This window comes from Pseudophryne corroboree, chromosome 3 (genome assembly GCF_028390025.1).
Source record: "Pseudophryne corroboree isolate aPseCor3 chromosome 3, aPseCor3.hap2, whole genome shotgun sequence".
In the NCBI taxonomy this organism is placed as follows: domain Eukaryota; kingdom Metazoa; phylum Chordata; class Amphibia; order Anura; family Myobatrachidae; genus Pseudophryne; species Pseudophryne corroboree.
In genome coordinates, this window is record NC_086446.1 from 264915359 (window position 1) to 264940879 (window position 25521).

General features: G+C 45.8%; 1 long non-coding RNA gene across 1 annotated transcript in view; it reads left to right on the top strand.

The window, feature by feature from the left end:
* The first annotated feature begins 1531 nt into the window (after positions 1-1531).
* LOC135057682 (uncharacterized) overlaps positions 1532-25521 on the top strand; it is a 52141-nt gene continuing 28151 nt past the window's right edge. Inside the window, exons 1-2 of the long non-coding RNA XR_010244297.1 lie at positions 1532-1727; positions 4953-5222. This is a non-coding gene — a long non-coding RNA (uncharacterized LOC135057682). The remainder of the gene's footprint in view (positions 1728-4952; positions 5223-25521) is intronic.

A 25521-nucleotide genomic window follows, 5' to 3' on the forward strand; every position in this document is an offset into this window, starting at 1 on the left:
AGTGCCAGGTATATGCCCCCAGTGCCAGATCTGCCCCCCACAGTGCCAGGTATATGCCCCCATTGCCAGATCTGCCCCCCACAGTGCCAGGTATATGCCCCCAGTGCCAGATCTGCCCCCCACAGTGCCAGGTATATGCCCCAAGTGCCTGCTCCCCCCCTCCCCCATGTGTTGGAGGGACACGGAGCGCATCGCGCGTCTCTCCTATGTCCCTCCTGGCTCTCCCCTGGCTGGTCTAATACAGGAAGTGCCGGTTCATGAGCCAATCAGAGCTCACGAACGGCACTTCCTTAGACCGGCCGGGGGAGAGCCAGGGAGGGACACAGGAGAGACGCGCGATGCGCTCCGTGTCCCTCCAACACAGCAGGGAGGGAGAGGAGACCGCAGATTGACATGCGGACGCTCATCCGCATGTCAATCTGTTCTAAGGGAGCCGGGGAGCGGAGCACAGCACCGCAGATCGGATCGGAAGAGAGATCCGATCTGCGGTGTAGCAAGGGGCCCTTTTGGAAAGGGGGGCCCGGGGTACGTATCCCCCGGGCCCCCCCCTTAATCCGGCTCTGCACAGCGCACAATGCGCTCCCACAAGTGCGCTGTGTGCCAGGCACACTCAGCACACACCTAGTTATGGCCCTGGGGAAGGGAATCATCTCCACGCTTTCCACCAGTTGGCCGACACATAGAACCCCATTTAATTTTCAGGAATCAAAGCCTCGACCTGAAATACCCAGAAGAAAATCAGGATTATGGAACAGTGGTGTCAGGGGGGAAAGTTTTGAGGAGACATACGGGAGGATCCTTAATCTATTCCATAGTGCAAGTGTAGGGCCAATAGTGGGTTGAGAAATAATAGGGATTTTGGAACGCCAGGGGTACTGGGCAATCAACGAGGGAACTGACGCCTTTTCTATAAGAACCCACTGCTTAATATCATCTGTACGTGACTATTCCATTATTCTATGGAGAATGATTGCATCATAATACAAGGAAAAATGAGGTAGCTGTAGATCCCCCATATGTTTACGTCAAAAAAGAATGGTATGTCGGAAACGCGGTCTCTTATTACCCCATACAAAGTCCCCAACTGCATTATGCAATGACTTCGGGACATGGACTGGGAGTGTCTGGAGAAAATAAAGCACCCTGGGCAAAACATTAATTTTAATCATGCTAAGTCTGCCTAGCCAAGAAAGTCTTTTATTGGGTTAAGTCTAATAGTACTAGCCAGAGCCTCCATGCACAATCTTTTGGGGGGTTTTAAGTGCCAATCATTTACATGTCAAAATCAAATGATTGCCACTTAAAAAAAAAAACAAACAGAAAAACTTGCACAAAATCTCTCAATTGTGATTCTTCCAACCTATTACACTTCCCCCACCTGTCTGTGTTATTGTGCATGACTCATCAGCCAAAATAACATCACATGTCAGAGTCACCAGACCTAAAAGTCATGTTGATTAGACTGCAGGCATAGGTTGTTTACTTGGCTATATAAGAGGGTCTGCATATTCCCAAGCCTGTAGAGACACAACCAGGGCAGTAGAGAGCCTGGCTGGGCCAGGTACTTTTCAGGGGGCAAGGCCTAATCACGGGAGGAATGGCCATGCACCCTTAGAAAAAAATACAGATTTTTATTTTTATTTTAAGCATTTCTCTGGCCATACTGCAGCCCAGCACTCAGCAGCATGTGCTGGGATGAGAAGAAAAGCTGCAGCTGCTGCTTCCAGGTAAGGGGTGGGGGGGGGGACCTGGGCCCCTCCATCAGACCTGGGCCCCTCCATCAGACCTGGGCCCAGGTAATTTGTACCCTCTCCCCCCTCTCTCGGCGCCAGTGGACACAACAAGCACCAGCACCAGCAAATCAGCTTCTAACTGTCATATCACAGGCTGGGTTTGGAAAATGACAGGAGCTGATTGACTGGTACTTTATCACCTTCCACTTTATCACTTCACCTGGCTTACTAAATCTGCCCTACAGTGCTGTTGCGCTGTACAGTACTTTAGGCCAGTAGTAAATGATATCTTATCTTATTGACTGCTGTTTTTCTTCTATCACCTGTATCCTCTTATCATAAAAACTATATAAATAAAATTATTATTATTATTATTACTCTGGTTTTGAGGCAACGTGTGGACTAACCTTCTTGCTCATATCCACTATGCACCTACCAACTTGTAGGCATCTACCATTAGATTTATGTTTACAGTACAGGGGTTTTAACCAATAGTTATCTATATTTGATGGATTATTTTGTAATTTACACACAATCTTTTAACAATTTTCTAATAAACAATCATTTTGCATGATCATATATTCGTGGGTGTGTGCAAACCTTACAGACAGAAAACTTAAGATTCAAATAAAATAAATAAAACTCTATCATTTGTACATTTTAGAGGTAAGAAAATGAGAACTTGACCAAAACATTTACCAGAATAAAGACCACAAATGATATGAATAAGGGTTTGCACAACGCGTAGAAATACATATTTGGATGTATATGGGTGTTGCTGGGAGGATCAGAGTTGTGGTCATTTTTTGTACAAACTTTTTGTCCAAACATTTTCTTTTAAAACTTTTTACCACTGAAAAATCTCCACATACATGAATGGTCTCTGCTGAGACCGTTCCTACTACATCAAAGATATTTAAGTACATTGCATTCATCCACACAGGAGTAGGGCATGATAAGCAAGGCTTGCAACACCTGTACATTCTGTTGGGCACACCGCTATAATATCATCCATCAATATAATAAAAAAAATGTAACTATGGTAACTCGTGTCCGATGTTGCAAATTTTATTAATCACTTCCTCCTGCATGTGAGAAAGCATACTCTTTGGACCAAGAAAGAATGACGTGGTTCAAGGGTAGGGATCTCACTGAAGCAGGTACTACGGAGGGATCCACTACACCTGAAAAGAACTGATACTTAATGCAAACTTTTGCAGCAGTAGCGAGCAGCAGCAAAGCAATATACAGATGTGTCCTCCTTAAACTATCCGCCTGGCCGGACATAACTTAAGCTAGGTACAGATAGATAGCTAGATAACGACTGATACAATTACATTGGTGTGTATGCAGGAGCGTTAGCCATTAAACGCTTCTGGATCAGGAGGTAACATCTTATGAACAATTTAATATATAAGATGCACAAACCGTCCAGTCCAGTGACTTCCAGGGATGGTTCCGGGGGAACCCTCTGCTGGCTACTGATGCGGTGAGTAGCCCAGAGCCTGAGGGATGCGGCTAATGTGGGAAATAATGTAATCACTTTGAGGAATACAACACAAATGCAGGGAGAATATAACCAGCATCACACAGATGGTGGTGAGCGTCAGCGAAGCAGTACTGATTGCCCCTGGATAATATAACATATAATATATTTTATACCTTTATACCTAAAATAAAAATGTCATTAGATTCTGTAAGTTAATTCCTCTCCCAGTATATGATCCAGGACTCTGAAAACTTTTCACCTATTTGCATAGAAATGCAAAGTACAGGCTGGATGACCTAGTCCCAGAGATGGCAGAGGCAGGCGAGACACAGCAGGAATCAGCTGCGGGAATGCAGGAAAAGCAACAAGTACTGGGGATATCTGCTGCGGTCCCTCTGTCATACATGCCAGGAATACTTAATATTTGCAGCTAACCCCTGAAAACACTCATTATAGCCGCAGATATTTTCTGATAAATGGGTCCCTAACTATAAATAGATATAGAGCATCAAAACATTTATCTGACCTGCCCAGTGATCGGCATAGTAGCTTTTCTCCTAGAGTGGCTCTGAGTGATATGCTAATGAAAAATCTGGTGATATGATATGACAACTCATAATAAGGTGCCACAAGCTAGTATTCAGTAGATCTCTATAGAAAACTGTACAAGCTTGTGACACCTTATCAATAAGCCTGATACACTTGTTTTATGAATACAGTTATACTGTATGTTTTCTTTTGCAACACTATATTTGCCACAAATATAACAAAAAACATCAGGGTTGTTAGTACACCGTCTCTGAGAAGAACTAACTTTTATGACAAAAAGTTGTGTTTCACACATTCAGTGCTAACTACCAACATAAGCCGTGGACGTACTGAATAAAACAAGCCCAACCGGCGGTAAATCGGTTGTGGTGGGACAGAGGGGGCCGAACAAAAGAACAGGAGGATGTATGCTAACTGGATCACTCGTTCCTCTCTGTTGCTCCTCCCTGTATGCTGGGAGTAGGCGTGGCTGTGGTCTGTGGATGTCCCAGCAGGCTCAGCAGCAGTGGACTGCCACACCTCCTCCCAGCGTAAGTGAGGAGTAGGGCTCAAAGTGGTCCTAGAGAGGTGGTGGAACTAATTTTCCCTGCCACCTCCACCCCCCCCCCCCCCCCTTACATTAAGTGGAGCCAGGGCCAATGCTAGTGTTTTCGGCACCTCCCCGCAAACTATTAATTAGAGCCCTACTTCCCATACTTTGTAAAGGGACATTGATCTCACAAAGAAGCAGTGTGATCACATAATAGTACCCCCAGTTCAAATTAGTAATACAGTCTTATTCACATTACACCGCATGTAGTGCCCCTGGTTTATATTACACCACATAGTAATGTCCCTTACTCAGGTTACATCACTCAGTAGTGCCCTTTATTTACATTGCACTTCACAGTGGTACCCTTTATGCACGTTATGCTACACAGTAGTGCCCCTTATATACAATACCCACAGTAGTAGTGCCCCTTACACATAATGCTTTCAATAGTAGTGCCCCTTACACATAATGACCACATAGTGCCGCTTATACACATAATGCCCACAGTAGTGCCCCTTATACACATCTCTGCCTCTTTCACTTCAGCAGCTCAACGCCTTTGTCCCTCCAGGAGCTCCATGCCCTGTATCCCTTAAGTAGCTTCCCCACCTCTCTTGTCCCTTCATCCACCTCTCATTTTGTCTTCAAGATGCACAGAGCCTGCTCTTCATGGCTCCTCTTCACTTCAGCAGCGGTGACAGCATGACATCTCATACACCGTCCCGGAAAATTAAACCACTGGGACCTGAGGAAGGGGGTGAATGCTGTCCAACAGACACAACGTATGTGAGTACCAGGAGGGGTCGGCTGCAAATGGAGGAGGACCATGAAGCCACCAGGACATGAGGAAGGGGGAGGTGGCTGCAGCTCATCGGTAACACTAGCGCCACCTGCATCATCTATTGATGTAGGTGATGAGGTAGGTTTTTCTGTTGGAATTACTTTGCAGAGCAATGGAAGTGGTGGAACTAGTTCCCCCTCGCATTACAGGTGGTGGAACTAAGTTCCACCTCGTTCCCCCCTCACTTTAACCCCTGGTGAGGAGATATGAATGTGGTATGTGTCTCAAACGTGACTACCAGCTACATTCTCACAAATAAAACACATTCTTGTTATTGTTGAAAGAGGGCAGTTGTTAAAAAAGCAAAACGAAGTCAATCCAGTTAAGTAAAGTGGCATAGACTAGTAAGGTATTCCAAATGGAGAAAATTGTTGAATTTCATAATTTTTCATTAATTTGAAAACTGTAGCCTATTCAGCTATAGCGAAGATCTAATGCGAAAATAGGACCCGTGAGTACTCGCAAACCGATCTTAAACCCTTGGCAACAAGAACATTTTTTTTTGTTTTTTTGTTCCCCAGTGTAATATATAATATCTTATATACATTTTATACCTAAAATAAAAATAAAAAAAAACCATTATATTCTGTAACTTAATTCCTCTCCCAGTATATGATCCAGGACTCTGAAAATGTTTCGCCTATTTGCATTGAAATGCAAAGTACAGGCTGGATGACCTGTTCCCAGAGATGGCAGAGGCAGGCGAGACGCAGCAGGAATCAGCAGGTGTCCCCCACATCTGCCATACCCACTGCACCACAAGGAAATCAGGCTGCAAAGGTGAAACAGATGCACTTTTGTCATACTGATTTACATACTGTAGCTTTGCATGTGTAGCTATACTGTATGTATGAGATTAATAGTGAAGAAATAGACTGTATGAAGAGCATAGGCTCATCAAGTACAATTTGAACTGAGTTTATATTTGCAGATTTACGGGCATATTTATTCATATTATTTTAACTAAAATAATGTGAAAAAGGGTTTTCACACCGTTTCCACATTATTTTAGTACCACCTGAATATATTAAACTGCTTTTGTAGCAGTTTTCCTGAATAACTACTCCAAACCCTTTAATTAAGTAGGAAGATCACATTGTGAAAAAATAGGGGATGAGACCTGTGATAACAATGCCACCTGGGAACAGTGATAAGTAGGACTCTCCCCCCGTTTCCCCTGCTCTTGCTGTGCTCTGACAGGCTGAGCAGAGCTGGGAACCGGCAGTTCTGATCAGCTTTGTGGTCTAAATCAAAACACCTCCTCTGCACCCAAAATCACCAGCAAATCACCTCAAAATCTGATGATACAAAAACCTTAGTAAATTTACCCCATGGAGATCTGTTATTATACAGACTCTCCAATATACTTTTCACTTATGCAATAAAGTGGGCAGGGCAGTGATAACGCAATACACACACAATGCCCCTTTACAGCTACCCTTGGGACCTCCCCCTCCAGGAACTCCTGGAAGGTAATGCAACATAGTCAGTAACTATCAGCGATGATTCCTACTTACTTTAAGTAGGTGGGCTTCCGCTACCTCCATGCCCTCAGAGGGGAGACAGGAAGGCCGTGCCCTGGCACCTGCGCAATGGATCTGGCAGGTTACGGGACCAGTGCATGCACAGATATCGCGGTGTGACTGCACATGCATAAACACTCAGCTTTTATGGACTGCATCAGCTGCAGTCCATAGAGACGGGATCGGATTGGGCTGTGCCAGCTCTGTGCTTATCGCAGCCCAGTCTGGCAGTCCCAAATGGAGGAAACACCTCCCAATGGGACTGCCTGTACTATAGTGTCTGTGACTGACAGGTAGGATTTCCAATAGGAAGTCACTGCTAGTCACAGTGAAGCCAGTACAATCATGGAGTGTATCTGGCTACAGTGACACAGATCGGGGTGGCAGATATTGCCTGGGTGGCAGCAGTCCTGCAGTCCATAGGTAAAGTCTGCCACTGGTAACCATGCATGGAACTTGGAGAGTAATGCTGGGCACAAGTTTGCCAGATCATTCCTTTAATAAGGGACAAATATGAATTTAACAAATGATTTGGCTTGCTGACTTAAAGTCTCCATTTTACCTGATTGTAATCAGCCACAGAACCACACTACACAATTACACTGATGAGTCTATTTGTTATGACCATTCAGAATCTCCCCTTTGACACTTGACAGGCTAGTAATCAACTCTCAACACATGCTCCTGCATGCATGCTGAAGCTGGAAGTCCAACTTCCTTTTCCAAATTCAATAAAAAATAAATAAATAAATAAAGTATGTGTTTTTTTTTTTACTTAAAGTAAAAATAAAAAATAAAAAGGTTACAATGTAGGAATACTTGTAGAGTACCAATGATAAAAAGGCTTCCCCATCCCATTGCATACGGAAGCATCACAAGAGTCCCCTTGGTGAAAGTAAAAGCTACTGTATGTGATCGCCATCACCAGGAATGGGCAAATAACTAATAGGCAGATGCCCATTTAAGCAGGTTTACATGTTTTTTGCACTTTATGTACAGACTCTTAACCAAATACAGCAGGTACATAACTATACAGTGAAAGGAAAAATAGGATTTTAATACCTACCGGTAAATCCTTTTCTCTTAGTCCGTAGAGGATGCTGGGGTCACATTAAAAACCATGGGGTATAGACGGGATCCGCAGGAGACATGGGCACTTTAAGACTTTCAAAGGGTGTGAACTGGCTCCTCCCTCTATGCCCCTCCTCCAGACTCCAGTTACAGGAACTGTGCACAGGGAGACGGACATTTCGAGGAAAGGATTTATTGTTAAACCAAGGTGAGCATCTTACCAGCTCACACCTTAAGCATGCCGCAGAACGTGGCATTCAACAGAACACAAGCCAATGGCATGAACAATTGCAGCAACAAGCTGACCAGAACCGTAACACAACATGTGTGTAACCACAAGTAATAACTGCAGACACAGTACGCACTGGGACGGGCACCCAGCATCCTCTACGGACTAAGAGAAAAGGATTTACCGGTAGGTATTAAAATCCTATTTTCTCATACGTCCTAGAGGATGCTGGGGTCACATTAAGAACCATGGGGTTATACCAAAGCTCTAGAATGGGCGGGAGAGTGCGGATGACTCTGCAGCACCGAATGACTCAACTTGAGGTCATCATCGGCCAATGTATCAAACTTGTAAAACTTAGCAAAAGTGTTTGCTAAATAGCTGCTCGGCAAAGTTGCAATGCCGAGACTCCCTGGGCAGCCGCCCAGGACGAGCCCACCTTTCTATTAGAATGGGCCTTCACCTAATTCGGTAACGGAAATCCTGCCGTGGAATGAGCATGCTGAATCTTACCACAGATCCAGCGCGCAATGGTCTGCATGGAAACAGGACACCCAATCGTGTTGGGAGCATACAGTATAAACAGAGCCTCTGTTTTCCTAATCTGAGCCGTTCTGGCAACATAAATTTTCAAAGTTCTGATCACAGCCAGAGACTTTGACTCAACGAAGGCGTCAGTGGCCACAGGCACCACAATAGATTGGTTCATGCGGAAAGATGAACCACCTTCGGCAGAAATTGTTGATGTGTCCTCAATTCTGCTCTATCTTCATGAAAGATCAAATAAGGGCTCTTGTGAGACAGGGCCACTAACACAGACACCCGCCTTGTAGATTCCAAGGTCAACAGGATGACCACTTTCTAAGTGAGGAACTTCAACTCCACCTTCTGTAAAGGTGCAAACCAATGTGATTGAAGGAACTGCAACACCACATTAAGATCCCATGGTGCCACTGGAGGCACAAAGGAGGTTGGATGTGCAAGACACCTTTCACGCAAGTATGAATTCCTGGAAGGGAGGAAAGAAAACCGATAAGGCTGAAATCTGAACCTTAATTGAGCCAAATTTTAGGCCCGCATCCACACCTGCTTGTAGAAAATGGAGAAAACGTCCTAGCAGAAACTCTTCCGTAGGAGCCTACTTGGCTTCACACCAAGAAACATACTTTCTCCAAATACAGTGGTAAAGTTTAGATGTTACCCCCCTTTTTTTTATTTTTTTAGCCTGAACAAGTGTGGGAATGACTACACTGGGAATACCCTTACGGCTAGGATTTGGCGTTCAACCGCCATGCTGTCAAACGTAGCCGCGGTAAGTCTTGATACACGCACGGCCCCTGCCGCAACAGGTCCTCGCGCAAAGGAAGAGGCCAGGGATCTCCTATGAGTAATTCCTAAAGATCCGGATACCAAGCCCTCCTTGGCCAGTCTGGGACAATGAGGATTGCTCGAATCTTTGTTCTTCTTATGATCTTTAGAACTTTCGGAATGAGAGGAAGCGGAGGAAATACATACACCGACTGAAACACCCACGGTGTCACCAGTGCATCCACTGTTATTGCTTGAGGGTCCCTCGATCTGTAACAATATCTCTGAAGCTTCTTGTTGAGACGAGATGCCATAATTTTTACTTGAGGAACTCCTCAACGACTTGTCACCTCTGTGAAGACTTCTTGGCGGAGGCCCCACTTTCCTGGATGGAGATCATGTCTGCTGAGGAAGTCTGCTTCCCAGTTGTCCACTCCTGGAATGAATATCGCTGACAGAGCGCTTGTATGTTTTTACGCCCAACTAAAAATCTTTGTGGCTTCTGCCATTACCGCCCTGCTTTTCGTTCCGTCCTGATGGTTTATGTATGCTACTGCTGTTACAGTGTCCGACTGGATCTGTACGGGTAGACCTCGAAGAGGATGTTCTGCTTGTAGAAAGCCATTGTACATGGCCCTTAACTCCAGAACGTTTATGTGGAGACAAATTTCCTGATTTGACCATCTTCCTTGGAAGTTTTCCCCCTGTGTGACTGCTCCCCAGCCTCGGAGGGTTGCATCCGTGGTCCCTAGGATCGAGTCCTGGATCCCGAACCTTCGCCCCTCTAGGAGGTGAGAACTATGCAGCCACCACAGAAGTGAGATTCTGGTCTTGGAAGACAGGATTATCCTCCGGTGCATGTGTAGGTGGGACCCGGACCACTTGTCCAACAGGTCCCACTGGAACACTCTGGCATGGAACCTGCCAAACTGAAAGGCTTCGTAGGCCGCAACCATCTTCCCCAGCAACCGAATGCATTGATGGATTGACACTCTTGATGGTTTCAGAATTTGTTTGACCAGACTCAGGATCTCCAGAGCCTTTCTACTGGAAGAAACCCTCTCTGAAGTTCTGTGTCCAGTATCACTCCCAAAAATGACAACATGTAAGTAGGCATCCTTTATGTCTACCGAACCCATGAAATCTCCTTCCTCCAGACTGGAGATCACTGCCCTAAGAGATTCCATCTTGAAATTGAATTTCTTTAGGTAGAAATTGAGGGATTTCAGATTTAAGATTGGTCTGACCGAGCCGTCCGGCTTCGGGACCACGAAGAGGCTTGAATAAAACCTCCCTGCTGAATAAGGGCGATTTGAACAATCGGTGAGGGGGAACGTCTTGAAACCCCAGTTTGAACCCTTGGGACACTATTTGTAAAACCCACGAGTCCAGGTCCGAACGAATCCAGAACTGAAGAGTTTTAGACGTGCCCCCACTGGTGCGGGCTCCCGCAAGAGAGCCCCAGCCTCATGCGGTGGATTTGGCAGAGGCAGAGAATGATCTCTGCTCCTGCGATCTTGAAGAGGCTGCGGACCTCTTCCCTCTTCTCCTTCCTCTACCTGCAAAGAAAGGGGAATCTTAACTTCTTGCGTCTTCATCCGTTGTGAGGGAACATAGGGCAAGCAGGTTGACTTACCTGCGGCAGCTGCCGAGATCAAATTAACTAGGCCGTCACCAAACAAGGCTTCACCTTCATAGGGAAGAGACTCCCTTTCTTCTTGGGTTCAACACCAGCATTCTCTTGGTGAATCCACAACGCCCTCCTATCCGAGAACGCCATGGAATTGGTCCGTGAACCCAAGAGTCCTATATCCCTTGCAGTCTCACGCAAGTATGCTGCAGCGTCCTTGATATGACCCAACGTAAGGAGTATCCCATCTCTCCAAGGTATCTATATCGGATGACAAGGTATCTGACCAATTCTTGAATACTACTACTCACCCATGCGCATGTAATGGCAGGTCTAAGTAACGTACCCATGGTTACATAACTAGAAATAACGTAGCTTCCTGCATACGATCCGCTGGATTTGTGACAGGGCCCCGTGCAGAACAGGGGGTGACTCCCACTTTATTTTGTCCGCGGCGGGAAATGAATAAACAACCGGAATCCTCTTGGGGATTTGAAACCATCTTGTCGAGCTGGCCCAGACTTTCTCAAACAGAGCGTTCAGCACATGAGATGGAGGAACATTACCTCAGCTTTCATTATATATCTATATATACATACATATATATATTATATATATATATACACACATATAGACCCCTTTGTCAGGAACAGCAGGGTCCTCAGTGAAGTTAATACGTCCTTAATATCCACAATCATGTACTGAATGCTCCTTGCCAATATTGGATCTAATCAGGAAACATTATGGTCGACATAGGAATCAGTATCCGTGTCGGTATCAGTGTGTAGTAACTGGGCAAAATAAAATTTTTGCGACCCCGAGGGGCCTGAGGGAAAAGAAGCATAGCCATGAACATCACATCTTTTCTTTACGTCTGTGTCTGGGACACAGATTTATCCAACCTTACTCGGATATTACTGAAACTTTCACCCAGTCAGTTATTGGTGGTGCCGACAGGGCCACCATCACATGTCTGCGTCCCTAATATAGTTTCCTCTTGGGAAAAACATTCATCCACCGACATGTTGACACACATGTACCAAGTACCAACAGACACACCGGCTTATGGGGGACAGACCCACAGTAAATCTGTCAGAGGGACACAGAGGATTTTTCAGCTCACAACCCAGCGCCAAAGGTACACAGTCTGGGAAATAATAAACTCTATAGCGTTAGACTTGTAACGCACTATAGATTAATACCAAGCACCCATATTGCTGCCCCCCCCGTTTTGCACCCTGATCATGTCAGCAGTGAAGGAAGTACCAGCGCCTCTCTGAGGAGAAAATATGGCGCCGAGCAGTGTGCTGGGGAGGTGAGGAAGAAGCCCCGCCGCTGTAATGGCGTGCTTCTGTCCCGCTCAGAAATAAATAATTAATTACGCTGGCAGGGTAAGGACAGTGCCCAGGCACTAATGTCTGCTTTTGCAAGCCCTTTGTGAGTAATTTATGCTGCCCAGGGGTCCCCCCCCCCCACGCCCTGCAGTGCCTGTGTTTGTGTGGGAGCATGACGCGCAGCGTTCCGCTCGCTGCGCGGTACCTCAGAATGCCGTCACTGGAGAAGAAGTCTTCTGTTCTTCTGCTACTCACCTGTCTTCTGACTTCTGGCTCTGTAAGAGGGTAATGGCAGGCTGCGGGAGTGAGCATCTAGTTGTACCCAGCGATCATCACCCTCAGGAGCTAATGGTGTCCTGTCATCCAGAAGCAGAGCCATTGAACTCACTAGAAGTTGGTCATACTTCCAGAGCAGGATTAAGGCTATGGGGGGCCCGGGGCCCTTCAGATAGAGGGGCCCCTAATACAGAGGCAGATGAGTTTTATATATATATATATATATCTTTATCAATATAGAAATGTATATGAATGTGTATATATGTATATGCATGTGTGTGTGTGTATATATATATATATATATATATATACATACACACACACACACACACACATACTGTATGCATATATACACACACACACACGCACGCACGCACGCACGCACACACACACACACACACATATATATATATATATATAGTCTGTAGAAGGCGGCACTCAGAGACTTTCACAAATTCTGAAACGTGCTTTTAATGTGCGTCAACGTTTCGGGAAACGTACTCCCTTCCTCAGGGCACAGCAAACACTTGTTTGCTGTGCCTGAGGAAGGGAGTACGTCTCCCGAAACGTTGACGCACATTAAAAGCATGTTTCAGAATTTGTGAAAGTCTCTGAGTGCCGCCTTCTACAGACTATACATTGAGCGCTTGCCGCTTAAGGAGGGCACCGGAGCAAATACCCTGTGGGCAGGGCCGGACTGGGACTAAGAATAGGCCCTGGCATTTTCGAAGCACACAGGCCCACCTCTGTGACTCCTCCCCTTACTATTCCTGACTCCACCCACTTATTAGTCTATGCTCTTACAAATATAATTAATATTCTAACAGCATACAAGCGTACATCATTCTCTATTAAAATACACACAACCAGTGGTTGAAGAGGAAATTTTTAAGTGGGGGTATGGAAATGTGAAGTTTGTAATTATGCGCGCTCCGGAAAAGGTGGCGTGGCCTTCAGTGTAGTTTACCACACCATACACCCCTTATACGCATTATGCACCACAATAGTAGGATCGCTTATACTATCTAGTACTGGTGCCTCTTTCACATTATACCACACAGTATGAGCCAAAATTCACATTATAGCACCCGGTATGAGCCGAAATTACATTATATGCCCCCAATAGTGCAGTGCCAGATCCACAATTGCCCCCACAGTGCCAGGTATACAAATGCCCCACAGTGCCAGGTATACAAATGCCCCCACAGTGCCAGGTATACAAATACCCCCACAGTGCCAGATCCACAAATGCCCCCACAGTGCCAGGTATACAAATGCCCCCACAGTGCCAGATCCACAAATGCCCCCACAGTGCCAGATCCACAAATGCCCCCACAGTGCCAGATCCACAAATGCCCCCACAGTGCCAGGTATACAAATGCCCCCACAGTGCCAGGTAAACAATTGCCCCCACAGTGCCAGGTATACAAATGCCCCACAGTGCCAGCCAATTGCCCCCACAGTGCCAGCCAGGTATACAATTGCCCCCACAGCAGCCAGTGCTGCAGCTGCTTACCGCTGCTGCACTGCTGCTGCTGCTCCTCCTCCTCCGGGCTCCGGCTGTGAGGGACGGGTAAGTCAGGAGAGGTAGCGCCCGCCAGCGCAGCTGTGTCTGGCGCGGCGGCGTATAGCGGACTTCGTTCAAACCAGCCGCCAGTTCGTGAGCCAATCAGAGCTCGCGGACCGGCGGCTTCTGATTGGCTGCCGGTCCGCGAGCTCTGATTGGCTCGTGAACCGGCGGCTGGTTTGAAGTCCGCTATACGCCACCGCGCCAGATACAGCCGCGCTGGCGGGCGCTCTCCTCTCCTGACAGCTGAGACATGCTGCTGCCGGACTGAGCAGCAGCGTGTCTCAGTCAGCGCTGGACCGGCCCACGTGGCCATCGGCCCTTCTGGCATTTGCTAGAAGTGCCAGATGGCCAGTCCGGCCCCGCCTGTGGGATTGAGTAGTGCCAGACCCAGAAACGGTGGTATATATATATATATATGTGTGTGTGTGTATTTATATATATATATATATATATATATATATATGTGTGTGTGTGTGTGTGTGTGTATGTATATATATATATATATATATATATATATATATATATATATATAGGCTGCTGGAGGGCTCGGCACTCACTTGTGGGTAAAGAATACTTGCTGTGGTGCCTTCAGGGGATATTGTAATCCAAGATACAAGCTTAATGACAGCGGCACTCAGCAGACTGATTAAAGTGAATAGATGCCTTTATTCCGGTCCTACGCCGTTTCGGGGATCACCCCGTCTTCAGGGACAAACAATACATGTATTGTTTGTCCCTGAAGACGGGGTGATCCCCAAAACGGCGTAGGACCGGAATAAAGGCATCTATTTACTTTAATCAGTCTGCTGAGTGCCGCTGTCATTAAGCTTGTATATATATATATATATATATATATATATATATACATACACGAGGAACCACTGCACTCGCCATTCCCAGGGGTTGGGGTGCTGTGACCACCGAACTCAAATATACCAAACAAAAAGCCCAGCACTCTCCTAAGCAGCTTCATTCACCTTAATGCTTTAATATACATCTAAATAAACAATGGGGTTTTGGTTTATGAATTGTACAAAGCATGTAAGCTTGCGGCCCACTCCACGGGACCCCATTTCACCGCAAGTCCTACTCTATCACAAACTTTCACATAGATTTTATAGAAACCTGGCAACTGCTGTCTCATACCTGAAGCTGCTTAGGAGAGTGCTGGGCTTTTTGTTTGGTATATTACTGTTCGGTGGTCACAGCCCACCGCACCCCAACCCCTGGGAATGGCGAGTGCAGTGGTTCCTCGTGTTTGTTTGTATAACAGGGTTCATTTTTAATTGGCCCATTTGTGACCATATCTCTCTCTAAGCTCATTTACCTTTAACCTGGATCAGCTGCTATTTAGGTGTGTTGGTGACTGTCTCACTTTGAAAGCCAGTAGTCTGTTGGCAGGTGAGCTGTAAACCAGGTAAGTACACTTGTGTAGTTGTGTTATTTGTGTTGGTGACTGTCTTACCTTTTAAAAGCCATAAGTGTGGCAGGTAAGCTTTAAACCAGATAAGCACATTTTCCTCTATGAGACAGCAGTTGCCAGGTTTCTATAAAATCTATGTGAAAGTTTGTGATAGAGTAGGACTTGCGGTGAAATGGGGTCCCGTGGAGAGGGCCGCAAGCTTACATGCATTGTACAATTCATAAACCAAAACCCCATAGTTTATTTTGATGTATATTAAAGTATTGAGGTGAATGAAGCTGCTTAGGAGAGTGCTGGGCTTTATGTTTGGTGTATGTGTGTGTATGTATATATATATATATATATATATATATATATATATTTCACATACATGCACCCACACACAGATATAGACAAATAAACAGGGACGTGCAGTCAGGGGAGGCAGTGCCTCCCCTGTCATAATCATTAAAATAATATAAAGAAAATACTTATGACACATATTCTGTGTCATAAGTATATGCATTAGGCTTTATATTAATTTAATGCTTCTTTGTGTGTAAATTTTCTTTTTAATTGAGTTTAGGAGGCACCGCTGTCAGTGCCTCCCGCTGTCAGTGCAGAGGTCAGGAAGCGGGGAGGCGGCACCAAGAATTGGGCTGTAAAAGCCCATTCAAAAATGCAGCTGAAGCGGCACTTAGTGGAAGTGCCGCTTTGACAGGGGACTGGCAGGGGCGTGCTTTCAACCCATAGCACGCCCCTGTAGCTAACACTGACCAGCAGCAGCGGTGGAGCAGGAAGCTGCTGGCTGCCTGTCAGCTGTCAGGCCGGAATCAGGAGAGCGGGAGGGGAGCTGTCCCGGAGGCCAAGTCTTCCCCTTGTCCCTCCGCCGCCGCCGTCCCCGAGGTCCGCCACCACCGTCCCCGAGTCCTGCCGCCGCCGTCCCTGCTCAGCCCCTGAGACGAGCTCCCTGCTGCCGCATTCTGTCTTCCGCGGCTCCGCAGCGTCGCAGCAGCTGCCAGGATCTGCGTCGTGTGGACGTGGATCGTGGCCCCCCAAGGCGAGTACCACACACACACACACACATACACACACACACACACACACACACACACACACACTGTGATGTAATGTGTAAGAAAAATAAAAAAGGAGACGCTGTCTGCTGTAATGTGTAAAAAAGGGGGGCGCTGTCTGCCGTAATGTGTAATAAGGGGACGCTGTCTGTCGTAATGTGTAAAAAAGGGGGGTGCTGTCTGCCGTAATGTGTAAAAAGAGGACGTTGTCTGGCGTAATGTGTAAAAATGGGGACGCTGTCTGTCGTAATGTGTAAATAAGGGACGCTGTCTGCCGTAATGTGTAATAAGGGGACGCTGTCTGTCGTAATGTGTAAAAAAGGGACGCTGTCTGCCGTAATGTGTAATAAGGGGACGCTGTCTGTCGCAATGTGTAATAAGGGGATGCTGTCTGTCGTAATGTGTAAAAAAGGGACGCTGTCTGTCGTAATGTGTAATAAGGGGACGCTGTCTGTCGTAATGTGTAATAAGGGGACGCTGTCTGTCGTAATGTATAAAAAAGGGACGCTGTCTGCCGTAATGTGTAAAAAAGGGGGGAGCTGTCTGCCGTAATGTGTAAAAAGAGGACGTTGTCTGCCGTAATGTGTAAAAAATGACACTGTCTGCCGAAATGTGTAAAAAGAGGACGCTGTCTGCCGTAATGTGTAAAAAATGACGCTGTCTGCCGTAATGTGTAAAAAATGACGCTGTCTGCCGTAATGTGTAAAAAAGGGGACGCTGTCTGCCGGAATGTGTAAAAAAGGGGACGCTGTCTGCCGTAATGTGTAAAAAAGGGGACGCTGTCTGCCGTAATGTGTAAAAAAGGGGACGCTGTCTGCCGTAATGTGTAAAAAGGGGGACGCTGTCTGCCGTAATGTGTAATAAGGGGACGCTGTCTGTCGTAATGTGTAAAAAAGGGACGCTGTCTGCCGTAATGTGTAAAAAGGGGTACCTAACTCTGATCCCAAATCCCCCAACTATTTCAACTCACGGGCTACCTAAAACAAATATTTTTTTTTTTAAATGTTTAAATAAAAAAATAGAAGTAGGCAGGCACTGTCAGCCTACTTCGATGACATCACAAGTGGCGGTAAGTTTCATCACCGGACTTTGCGGATCATTATGGCTGCAGTGCCTCACCAGCCAATGACCTCACCGCACGCCACTGCAAATAAATATACACAAACATATGTACACATATATAAATACACTCTACTAGATCCATCATAATACATCCAGCACCAGCCTTACTTTTTGCTGGCAGGTTGCTTTGTCACAGGAGACAGGAGAGTGAGAGATCACTCTTCTCTGTCTCCTCCAAGCCGCTCGCGGCTGATCCACACGCTGCCAGTGTCCTGCAGCCTGCGCACTCAGCCAATAATGACTGAGCCGCAGGCTGCTACTTTACACGGTATTGGACAGCTGAGCCGTCGCTCAGCTGTCTTGTACCGTCGGATGGCCGTGGCGCCAACTTGTCAACTAAAGGGGAGACAGAAGCACCGCAGATCGGTAAGAGCTCCGATCTGTGGCGCGGGGGGGCTTTTAGGAAGGGGGGCCTGGGGTACTTAACCCCATGGCACCCCCCTTAATCCGGCTCTGCATACTTCTCTCCCCTAAGTCCCACGAAGCAGGGAGACTGTTGCCGGCGGCCTCCCTGAAAATAAAACACCAGTAGAGCTCCCCTGTAGTGCATCCAGTCTCACTGGGCACAATTCTGAAACTGGAGTCTGGAGGAGGGGCATAGAGGGAGGAGCCAGTTCACACCCTTTGAAAGTCTTAAAGTGCCCATGTCTCCTGCGGATCCCGTCTATACCCCATGGTTCTTAATGTGACCCCAGCATCCTCTAGGACGTATGAGAAAGTCCTAAAATATTGCAGTTTTTGTTATTTATTTGACAATTGACATCCCCTGAAATATATATAACTTTATAATCTTGTATGACACATAAATTTATACTTTCTCTCCTGCCAAACACCCTACTAATGGTTTATACTACCAACTTGCAGATTATTACTTTACTAACCTCTCTAGAATTCTATACCATCTGCCAACTTTCCTCTGTTAAAACATTAACTTGTAACAGGCAATACTCCTCTCTTAGTTCCAACTTAACATAGCCATAACTAGACATTTTGGTGTCCTGTGCCAGAAAAATAATCAGTGCCCCCCGCCCCCGTCCCATTTAAAATAGGGACAGTGCGCACCAAATGTGTGTGTCGAAAATTTAGGGGTGTAGATTCATAGGGAAGCGGCATGGCCACAGAATAGTACCATTTCACATTACACCGCACAGTAGTGTCCTTTATACACTACACAGTAGTATCCCTTATACACCTTATGTCATGGTAGAGACCTTACACACATTATGCCAGGTAGAGCCCCTTATACACATTACACCAGGTAGAGCCCTTATACACATTACGCCAGGTAGAGCCCCTTACACACATTAAGTCCAATAGAGCCCCTTACACACATTATGCCAGGTTGAGCCCCTTACACACATTACACCAGCTAGAACCCTTACATACATTATGCCAGGTAGAGCCCCTTACACATATTAAGTCCAATTGAGCCCCTTACGCACATTACGCCAACTAGAGCCCCTTACACACATTAAGCCAGTCGTCTCTCAGCCACACCATCATCTCCCGCCTGCATCTCTCACCATCCCCCTCACTCTGTGTCTCTCAGCCTGCCCCCCTTCATTCTGTGTCTCTCAACCTCATAACCTTCACTGTCTCTCAGCCTGTCCCCTCACTCTGTGACTCAGCCTTCCCCCCTTCATTCTGTCTCTCAGCCTGCCCCCCTTCAATCTGTCTCTCAGACTCATACCCTTCTCTGTCTCTCAGTCTGCCCCCCTCGCTCTGTGTCGGTCAGCTACCCTCCCACCACCTCATCACTCTGTCTCTCAGCAGCCCTCCTCCCGTTGCTCTATTTCTCTCAGCAACCCTCCCTCGTCAATATGTGTTTCTCAGCAACCGTCCCACCATCCTCTCACTCTGTGTCTCTCAGTAACTCTCCCCTGTCACTCTGTGTCATTTAGCAACCCTCCCACCAACCCCTCACTCTGTGCATCTCAGCAACCCTCCAACCACCATGTCACTCAGTGTCTCTCAGCAACCCTCCCCATCACTCTGTGTCGCTCAGCAACCCTCCCTCAACCCTCTTCATCCTGTGTCTCTCAGCAACTGTCCCCTGTTACTCTGTGTCATTCAGAAACCCTCCCACCAACCTTTCACTCTGTGCATCTCAGCAACCCTCCCACCACCATGTCGCTCAGTGTCTCTCAGCAACCCTCCCTCATCAATCTGTGTTGCTCAGCAACCCTCCCTCCACCCTTGTCATCCTGTGTCTCTCGGCAACACCCCTGTCACTCTGTGTCTCTCAGCAACCTTCTTCCCCCCCGTCAGTCCTGGATTAAGGGCCACATGGGCCTGGAGCTGAACATTTTCAAGGGTCTATTTTAAGATCAAGAGGTGTTGTGACCAGTGCTGTGTGGGTGTGGCCCGAGTCATGTGTGGGTGTACACCCTGTACACTGTGCCCCAATGTCTCCCTAAATACATAAACCTAGAAAAATGTAATAATTTTGTTAGAAAACTACAAAAAAGCAATTCTAATACTTATGATTTATGATTGTTTGGGCAGCTGTCATCATCCTGCTGCCAGCATGATGGACCTATTTCTATGTGGAGGCCTGGAGCTGGAGCTCCATCCGTCCCATTGTTAATCTGGCCCTGCCCTCCCCCTCCCCCCCCCATCACTCTGTCTCTCTAAACAACCCTCCCACCACCCCCTCACACTGTTTCTCTCAGCAACCCCCTATCATTCAGTGTCTCTCAGCAGCCTCACATGCCTAGTGGGAAATCCGGTACTGATCTTAAGACATATGCAGTGGATCTGAGAAGTCACAGGTGGGCATCTTATGTCAAATGACAACACCTGAATCTAGTGGCGTAAGTTCGTCACAGTTGCCCGGAGGCAAGATAAATATTTGTGCCCCCCTATTTCCTATATGAAGATAAATATATGTATGTATGTGTGCGTGTGTGTGTATGTGTGTATGTGTGTGTGTGTGTGTGTATATATGGAGTGTTCTGAAAAAAAATGATATACTGTATTTATACATTTAATTGTCTTTTATTTTAACTCACACATTTCTTAGCAGTCATACCCAGGATTAGAACCCATTACCTGTTACACTAACAGCAGACACTTTACTGATGGCGTTATTTGCTCCTGTAGAGGAAGCATGATAATTCTAACTATATGAAGATACGTGGAATTGTCAGAGAAGTGTCTTCATATAGTTAAAATTCTCATATTTCCTATACAGGAGCAAACAGCTTCATCAGTAAGGTGTCTGCTTCCAGTGTAATAGGTTGTGGTTTCTAATCCTGGGTGTGATACTTGTAAAATGTGTATATTCAGTATAATAAAGAGGGTGTGATTTGTAAGGTGCAGGGACCAGTGAGGAAGTCGGCCACTAAAAAGACAGCAACAGCTATCAATTAACTTAATTCAATGGTGTCACAGAATGGGAGGAGAGGTGCCCCCCTTCAGAACAGGAGCCCGGCGGTAGATGACTCCGTTGCCTCCCAGAGTTCTGCCTCTGCCTGAATCATTTGCATACCTTCTCAGGTTTGCTGCTGCCAAAGACACAGCACAAGATCACTCCTGCATCCACCTGTGAATCAGGTCCCATGAGGCTGCATAAAAAGCTTTGAGATTAACATGTATCAGTATTTGCTGTGGGCACAGGGACAGAAACTGTAGTTATTGCTGTTACCAAGCAACCCAGCCTCAGTTTTACTGCTGGCCTCGGATGGGTAGAGGGCGGCACGTGAAACCTGGCTGGAGAAGTGGAGTTTCACACTTCACCAACTATTATCTGCTGCTTACATTACATGTCAAAGTTTGAAAATATTACAGTACACACATCACGTACAAACTCCACACAGATGGCCTCCGTGCGCGTACTTGTTCTGCCGTGCGTGCGCATATTCGCAAGTTGCGTATAACCGCTCACGCGGTCCTGCATATTAGCACGTGGTATGAGTAATTACGGTAGCATTTGTATTCGCATGGAAAAGCCACAAAGACATATCTCATATTTAATCCACATAGTGCACAATGTACACATAGCCCACACGCACCACACCAGCAAGTTATACTTGTTTAAAAGGTACAACAACAAAGGGATTCACCTTTACAGGATATGAGGGGACAGCATTAGGTTATGAGGTGGTGTTTGGTATCCAACTGTAGGGTATTTTAAGGGCAACATTCCGGTAGCAGTTTGCAGAAGATAGCACGCTCCTGCGCATAATTATGCACAGGAACAGGATATTAATATTATACTGTGTTTACTGTACTCTGATATTTGGCGGGAACCCAGTGGAGACCAACTACAAGCACACCTGGACCAGACATCGCCCACCTATTCAAACCAACCTATGACCCCCCCTGTACTGTAAATGACCAACCCTTTGTCCTATAGATGAAGAGGTTACAGTTACTATTGTATTGTGTTTTGACCAATTGTATAAAAGCCAAGCTGCCTCGCCGGTCATTCATCTCTCTCTGAAGCTCATCTTGCTAGATTGACTGAGCACCTGACCGTGTGGCGCTGACGAAACCAAACGTATGTACCATTGATTGTAGCCTCTTTTCTGTTATTGTGATTGTATATCTGTTGTAACCCCCTTTCAGCAATTATATGTTGGTGGGTCGGATCCCAACATCTTAAATACAATTGGTGACGTGTCTACTTCCTGCTAAGGTTTAAAGTGTATTTCAGACACGCGTGCAGCTGCATTGTGCTCTCAGTGTGTCGGTGTGTGTGTATGCACTGCGTGTACTTTGTACGTCCGTCGCGGCGTGTGTACGCAAAGTGCATACACGGTGCGGACCTTTGTATGCTAACTGTGTAAAAAGTACGTAGGTTAAGGATTACATACAGCGGCCGCAGCGGCTCGAATTTAAGTGTATTGAGTGTATTAAGGTATTGCTTTTAGTCCTGTAAGTAAATCAGCATTTACATTCATGACCCCATTCCAGCATCTTCTCTGTGAGCAGCCTCCAGCCAATCATCCCTATATGCTCTACAAGTTATGGCATGACCTGCTGGGATAGCCAGTGGCATTATATGCCCATTGCACATTCTATATGCTGCACTGAGGAATTTTTCCAGTTGAACGGAGCATGCCTAGATGGCCATACAAGGAGATTGCTTCTATCTATTATTTTTATGAGTTTTTAAGTTATAGTATATACAGTATAGAGGAGAACCTAGAGCATCACCACCCTGTGAGTATAGCTCCTGCAGTGCGCTCAATGGAGAAAGGATCAGTGGAAGGAGTTGAGGGACTCCAATCTCCCCTCACAAGACATGCAGAATAGTTATTATTAAAGAAACTGTGCCAGTTAAGAAATTGATGCCCCAGTATGCAAGATTGGCGTGAGTTTGATGAGTTGAGGTACGTAGATGTGCTGGTATGATGTATTGGTAACAATACTCAAAATCTGATAAGGTTTTCTTACACCAATGTCACAAGTGAATTGAGAATGGGACTTTACTCACATAGATAGATATATATATATACATATTGTGTTAAGCATGTATATATATTTTTGATGTCCATTGTGCAATTCTTTTACTGTATTTTGTCAGGTGGGGTTGCACACACAGCTACTTACTACATGGGTAGAGTACTGAATGTATTTAGTGCACTAAATCCACCTCTGCACCCTACTACACTAACCAGAGGTGTAGTGTACCTAGGACTTTTAGCGCCCTGGGCAAGATGAAAAATGGCTTTCCCCCACACTTAAAAAAAAAAAAAAAAGTATCCTTCCAAAGTGAAGTGGGCAGAATGGGGAGCCAAATACTATGAATCACCAGGACTCCATCTGAGGGAAAGGGGCCTAATGACGTGATTCTATGGTAAATCACATAATTTTAACCCCACCCCCTATTCAAATGTGCACAAATCACACCTAATGACACAACTAGTCCGGCTTCATTCCCATCACCGCCCACCTGCTTTCCGGGGAGAGGGAAATTCAGATGTCGGTATGACCATAAGTTGATGACTTTTCAGAGCACACTTCCAATAAATGTGGAGGATAGCTAAATGAAATTGTGGGGGCTCTAAAGAGCAATGGTGTAAATTGGGTCAAAATGTCGCAAGAGCGCAACATTAAAAATGTGAATTGCCAAATGCATCTCTGTCTTGCCCAGCTTCAAAGGAGATTAGCACACCCTTTTGGGAAACCAGGAAATTAACTACTATTTGTGGAGGCTCTTGTTCATTTGGGGAGAGTTGGGTAGTATGCATAAATCATAGATGGTGAATATCACTGTCCACATAACTCTGCATGCATCAGTAGCCCTCACCACAGAGGAGTCTGCCCCATTCATTTTTAAGTTTCTACACAGTGTCCTTGCGGTGGAGTATTAATGTACTGTAAGGTATGGTGTGGGGGGGACGGGGACTATTAATGTAATGTGTAGGCTAGTCATCTAATGGCTGCAGTGTGCTACAGTAGTAAATTAGTAACAGGGTTGGTTTGGGAGATGGAGGCTTACTAATATGGGCATTATTAATTTAATTGCGTGAAGGAAGACTTTGAGCACCAACTCATTGCTCAGCTTTCCAGGAGATTAATAGTACTTATGGGCCTGATTCAGCATGCCTGGGGGCCCACCTCCTGCTCTAAGGATTTTCTACAGTGCATTGCGGTTATTAATCTGGTACATTATAATGTATGCAGCAGCTGAATTTACTGTATATATTAATATTTATGATGGGGCTCAAAACGTTGCACTCTCTAATGGTTACTCAAACCAATAAGGTGGCAGACCACACCGCCTCTGCAGACTGGCCACACCCCTAATATGGGCCCCTACCACTACATTTGCCCGGTGGGCCCTACATGCCCCAGTCCGACACTGTAACCCACCCACATCTAACTCTCTCTACGCGTTATATCTCCTCCCCCTCCCCCACCCCCGCAGTGCACTTGGTTTTGCCCATGCACTAATAAATTTGCTGCTGCGATCAGATCTGAATCAGGCCCCATGTGCACTGCAGGGGAGAGGGGGGGGGGGGGGGGTTTGGGCAGATATATAACGTGTGCAGAGAGAGTAAGATTTGGGTGGGGTGCCAGTGGCGCACGCAGGGGTGGGGGTGGGGGGGTTCTGAGTACCCAGAAACCCCCCCGATCAGCAGAATCTCCTTTCTCAGAGATGGAGGCAGCTCTGTCTCCGTCTGAACACTAACCGCGATTGCGATCTCGGTTGCCGCAGCAGTGAGCTCTGATCTGCAGAGCTCAGTTTCTGGAAGCCGCAATGCATACCGAGGCGCTGCTGCCTCTACGTCCATTCTGCAGTGTCCTCCTCTCTGACACTGGTATTGTTTGTATGTGTGTGTGTGTATGTTTGTATGTCCAGTACCCTGTGTGTGTGTCTGTGTGTGTTGTGTAATGCATGTATTTTGTTTGTATGTGCAGCAGCCTATGTGTGTGGTGTATTATGTATGTATGTGTGTGCAATGTATATATGTGTGTGTCATATAGTGTGTGTGCTATATAGTATGATATATGTGTATATATATATATATATTTTTTTTTTTTTTTTACATTACTTTAAAATATATTAAACTATTTTTCTCATTTTAGAAATTTTTATTTTTACTATTTCTAATTCTCAAAATATTAAGAAAAAAATTATATATATATATATATATATATATATATATATATAATTTTTTTCTTAATATTTTGAGAATTAGAAATAGTAAAAATAAAAATTTCTAAAATGAGAAAAATAGTTTAATATATTTTAAAGTAATGTAAAAAAAAAAAAAAAAAAAAGCAATAACTAGCCTCCCCATGCAAAGCATTTCAGGCATGGGTGTGTGCAGGGGGGGTGCCTGGTGCGCACAGGCAACCCCTAATGTTTGGCACCCCGATTTC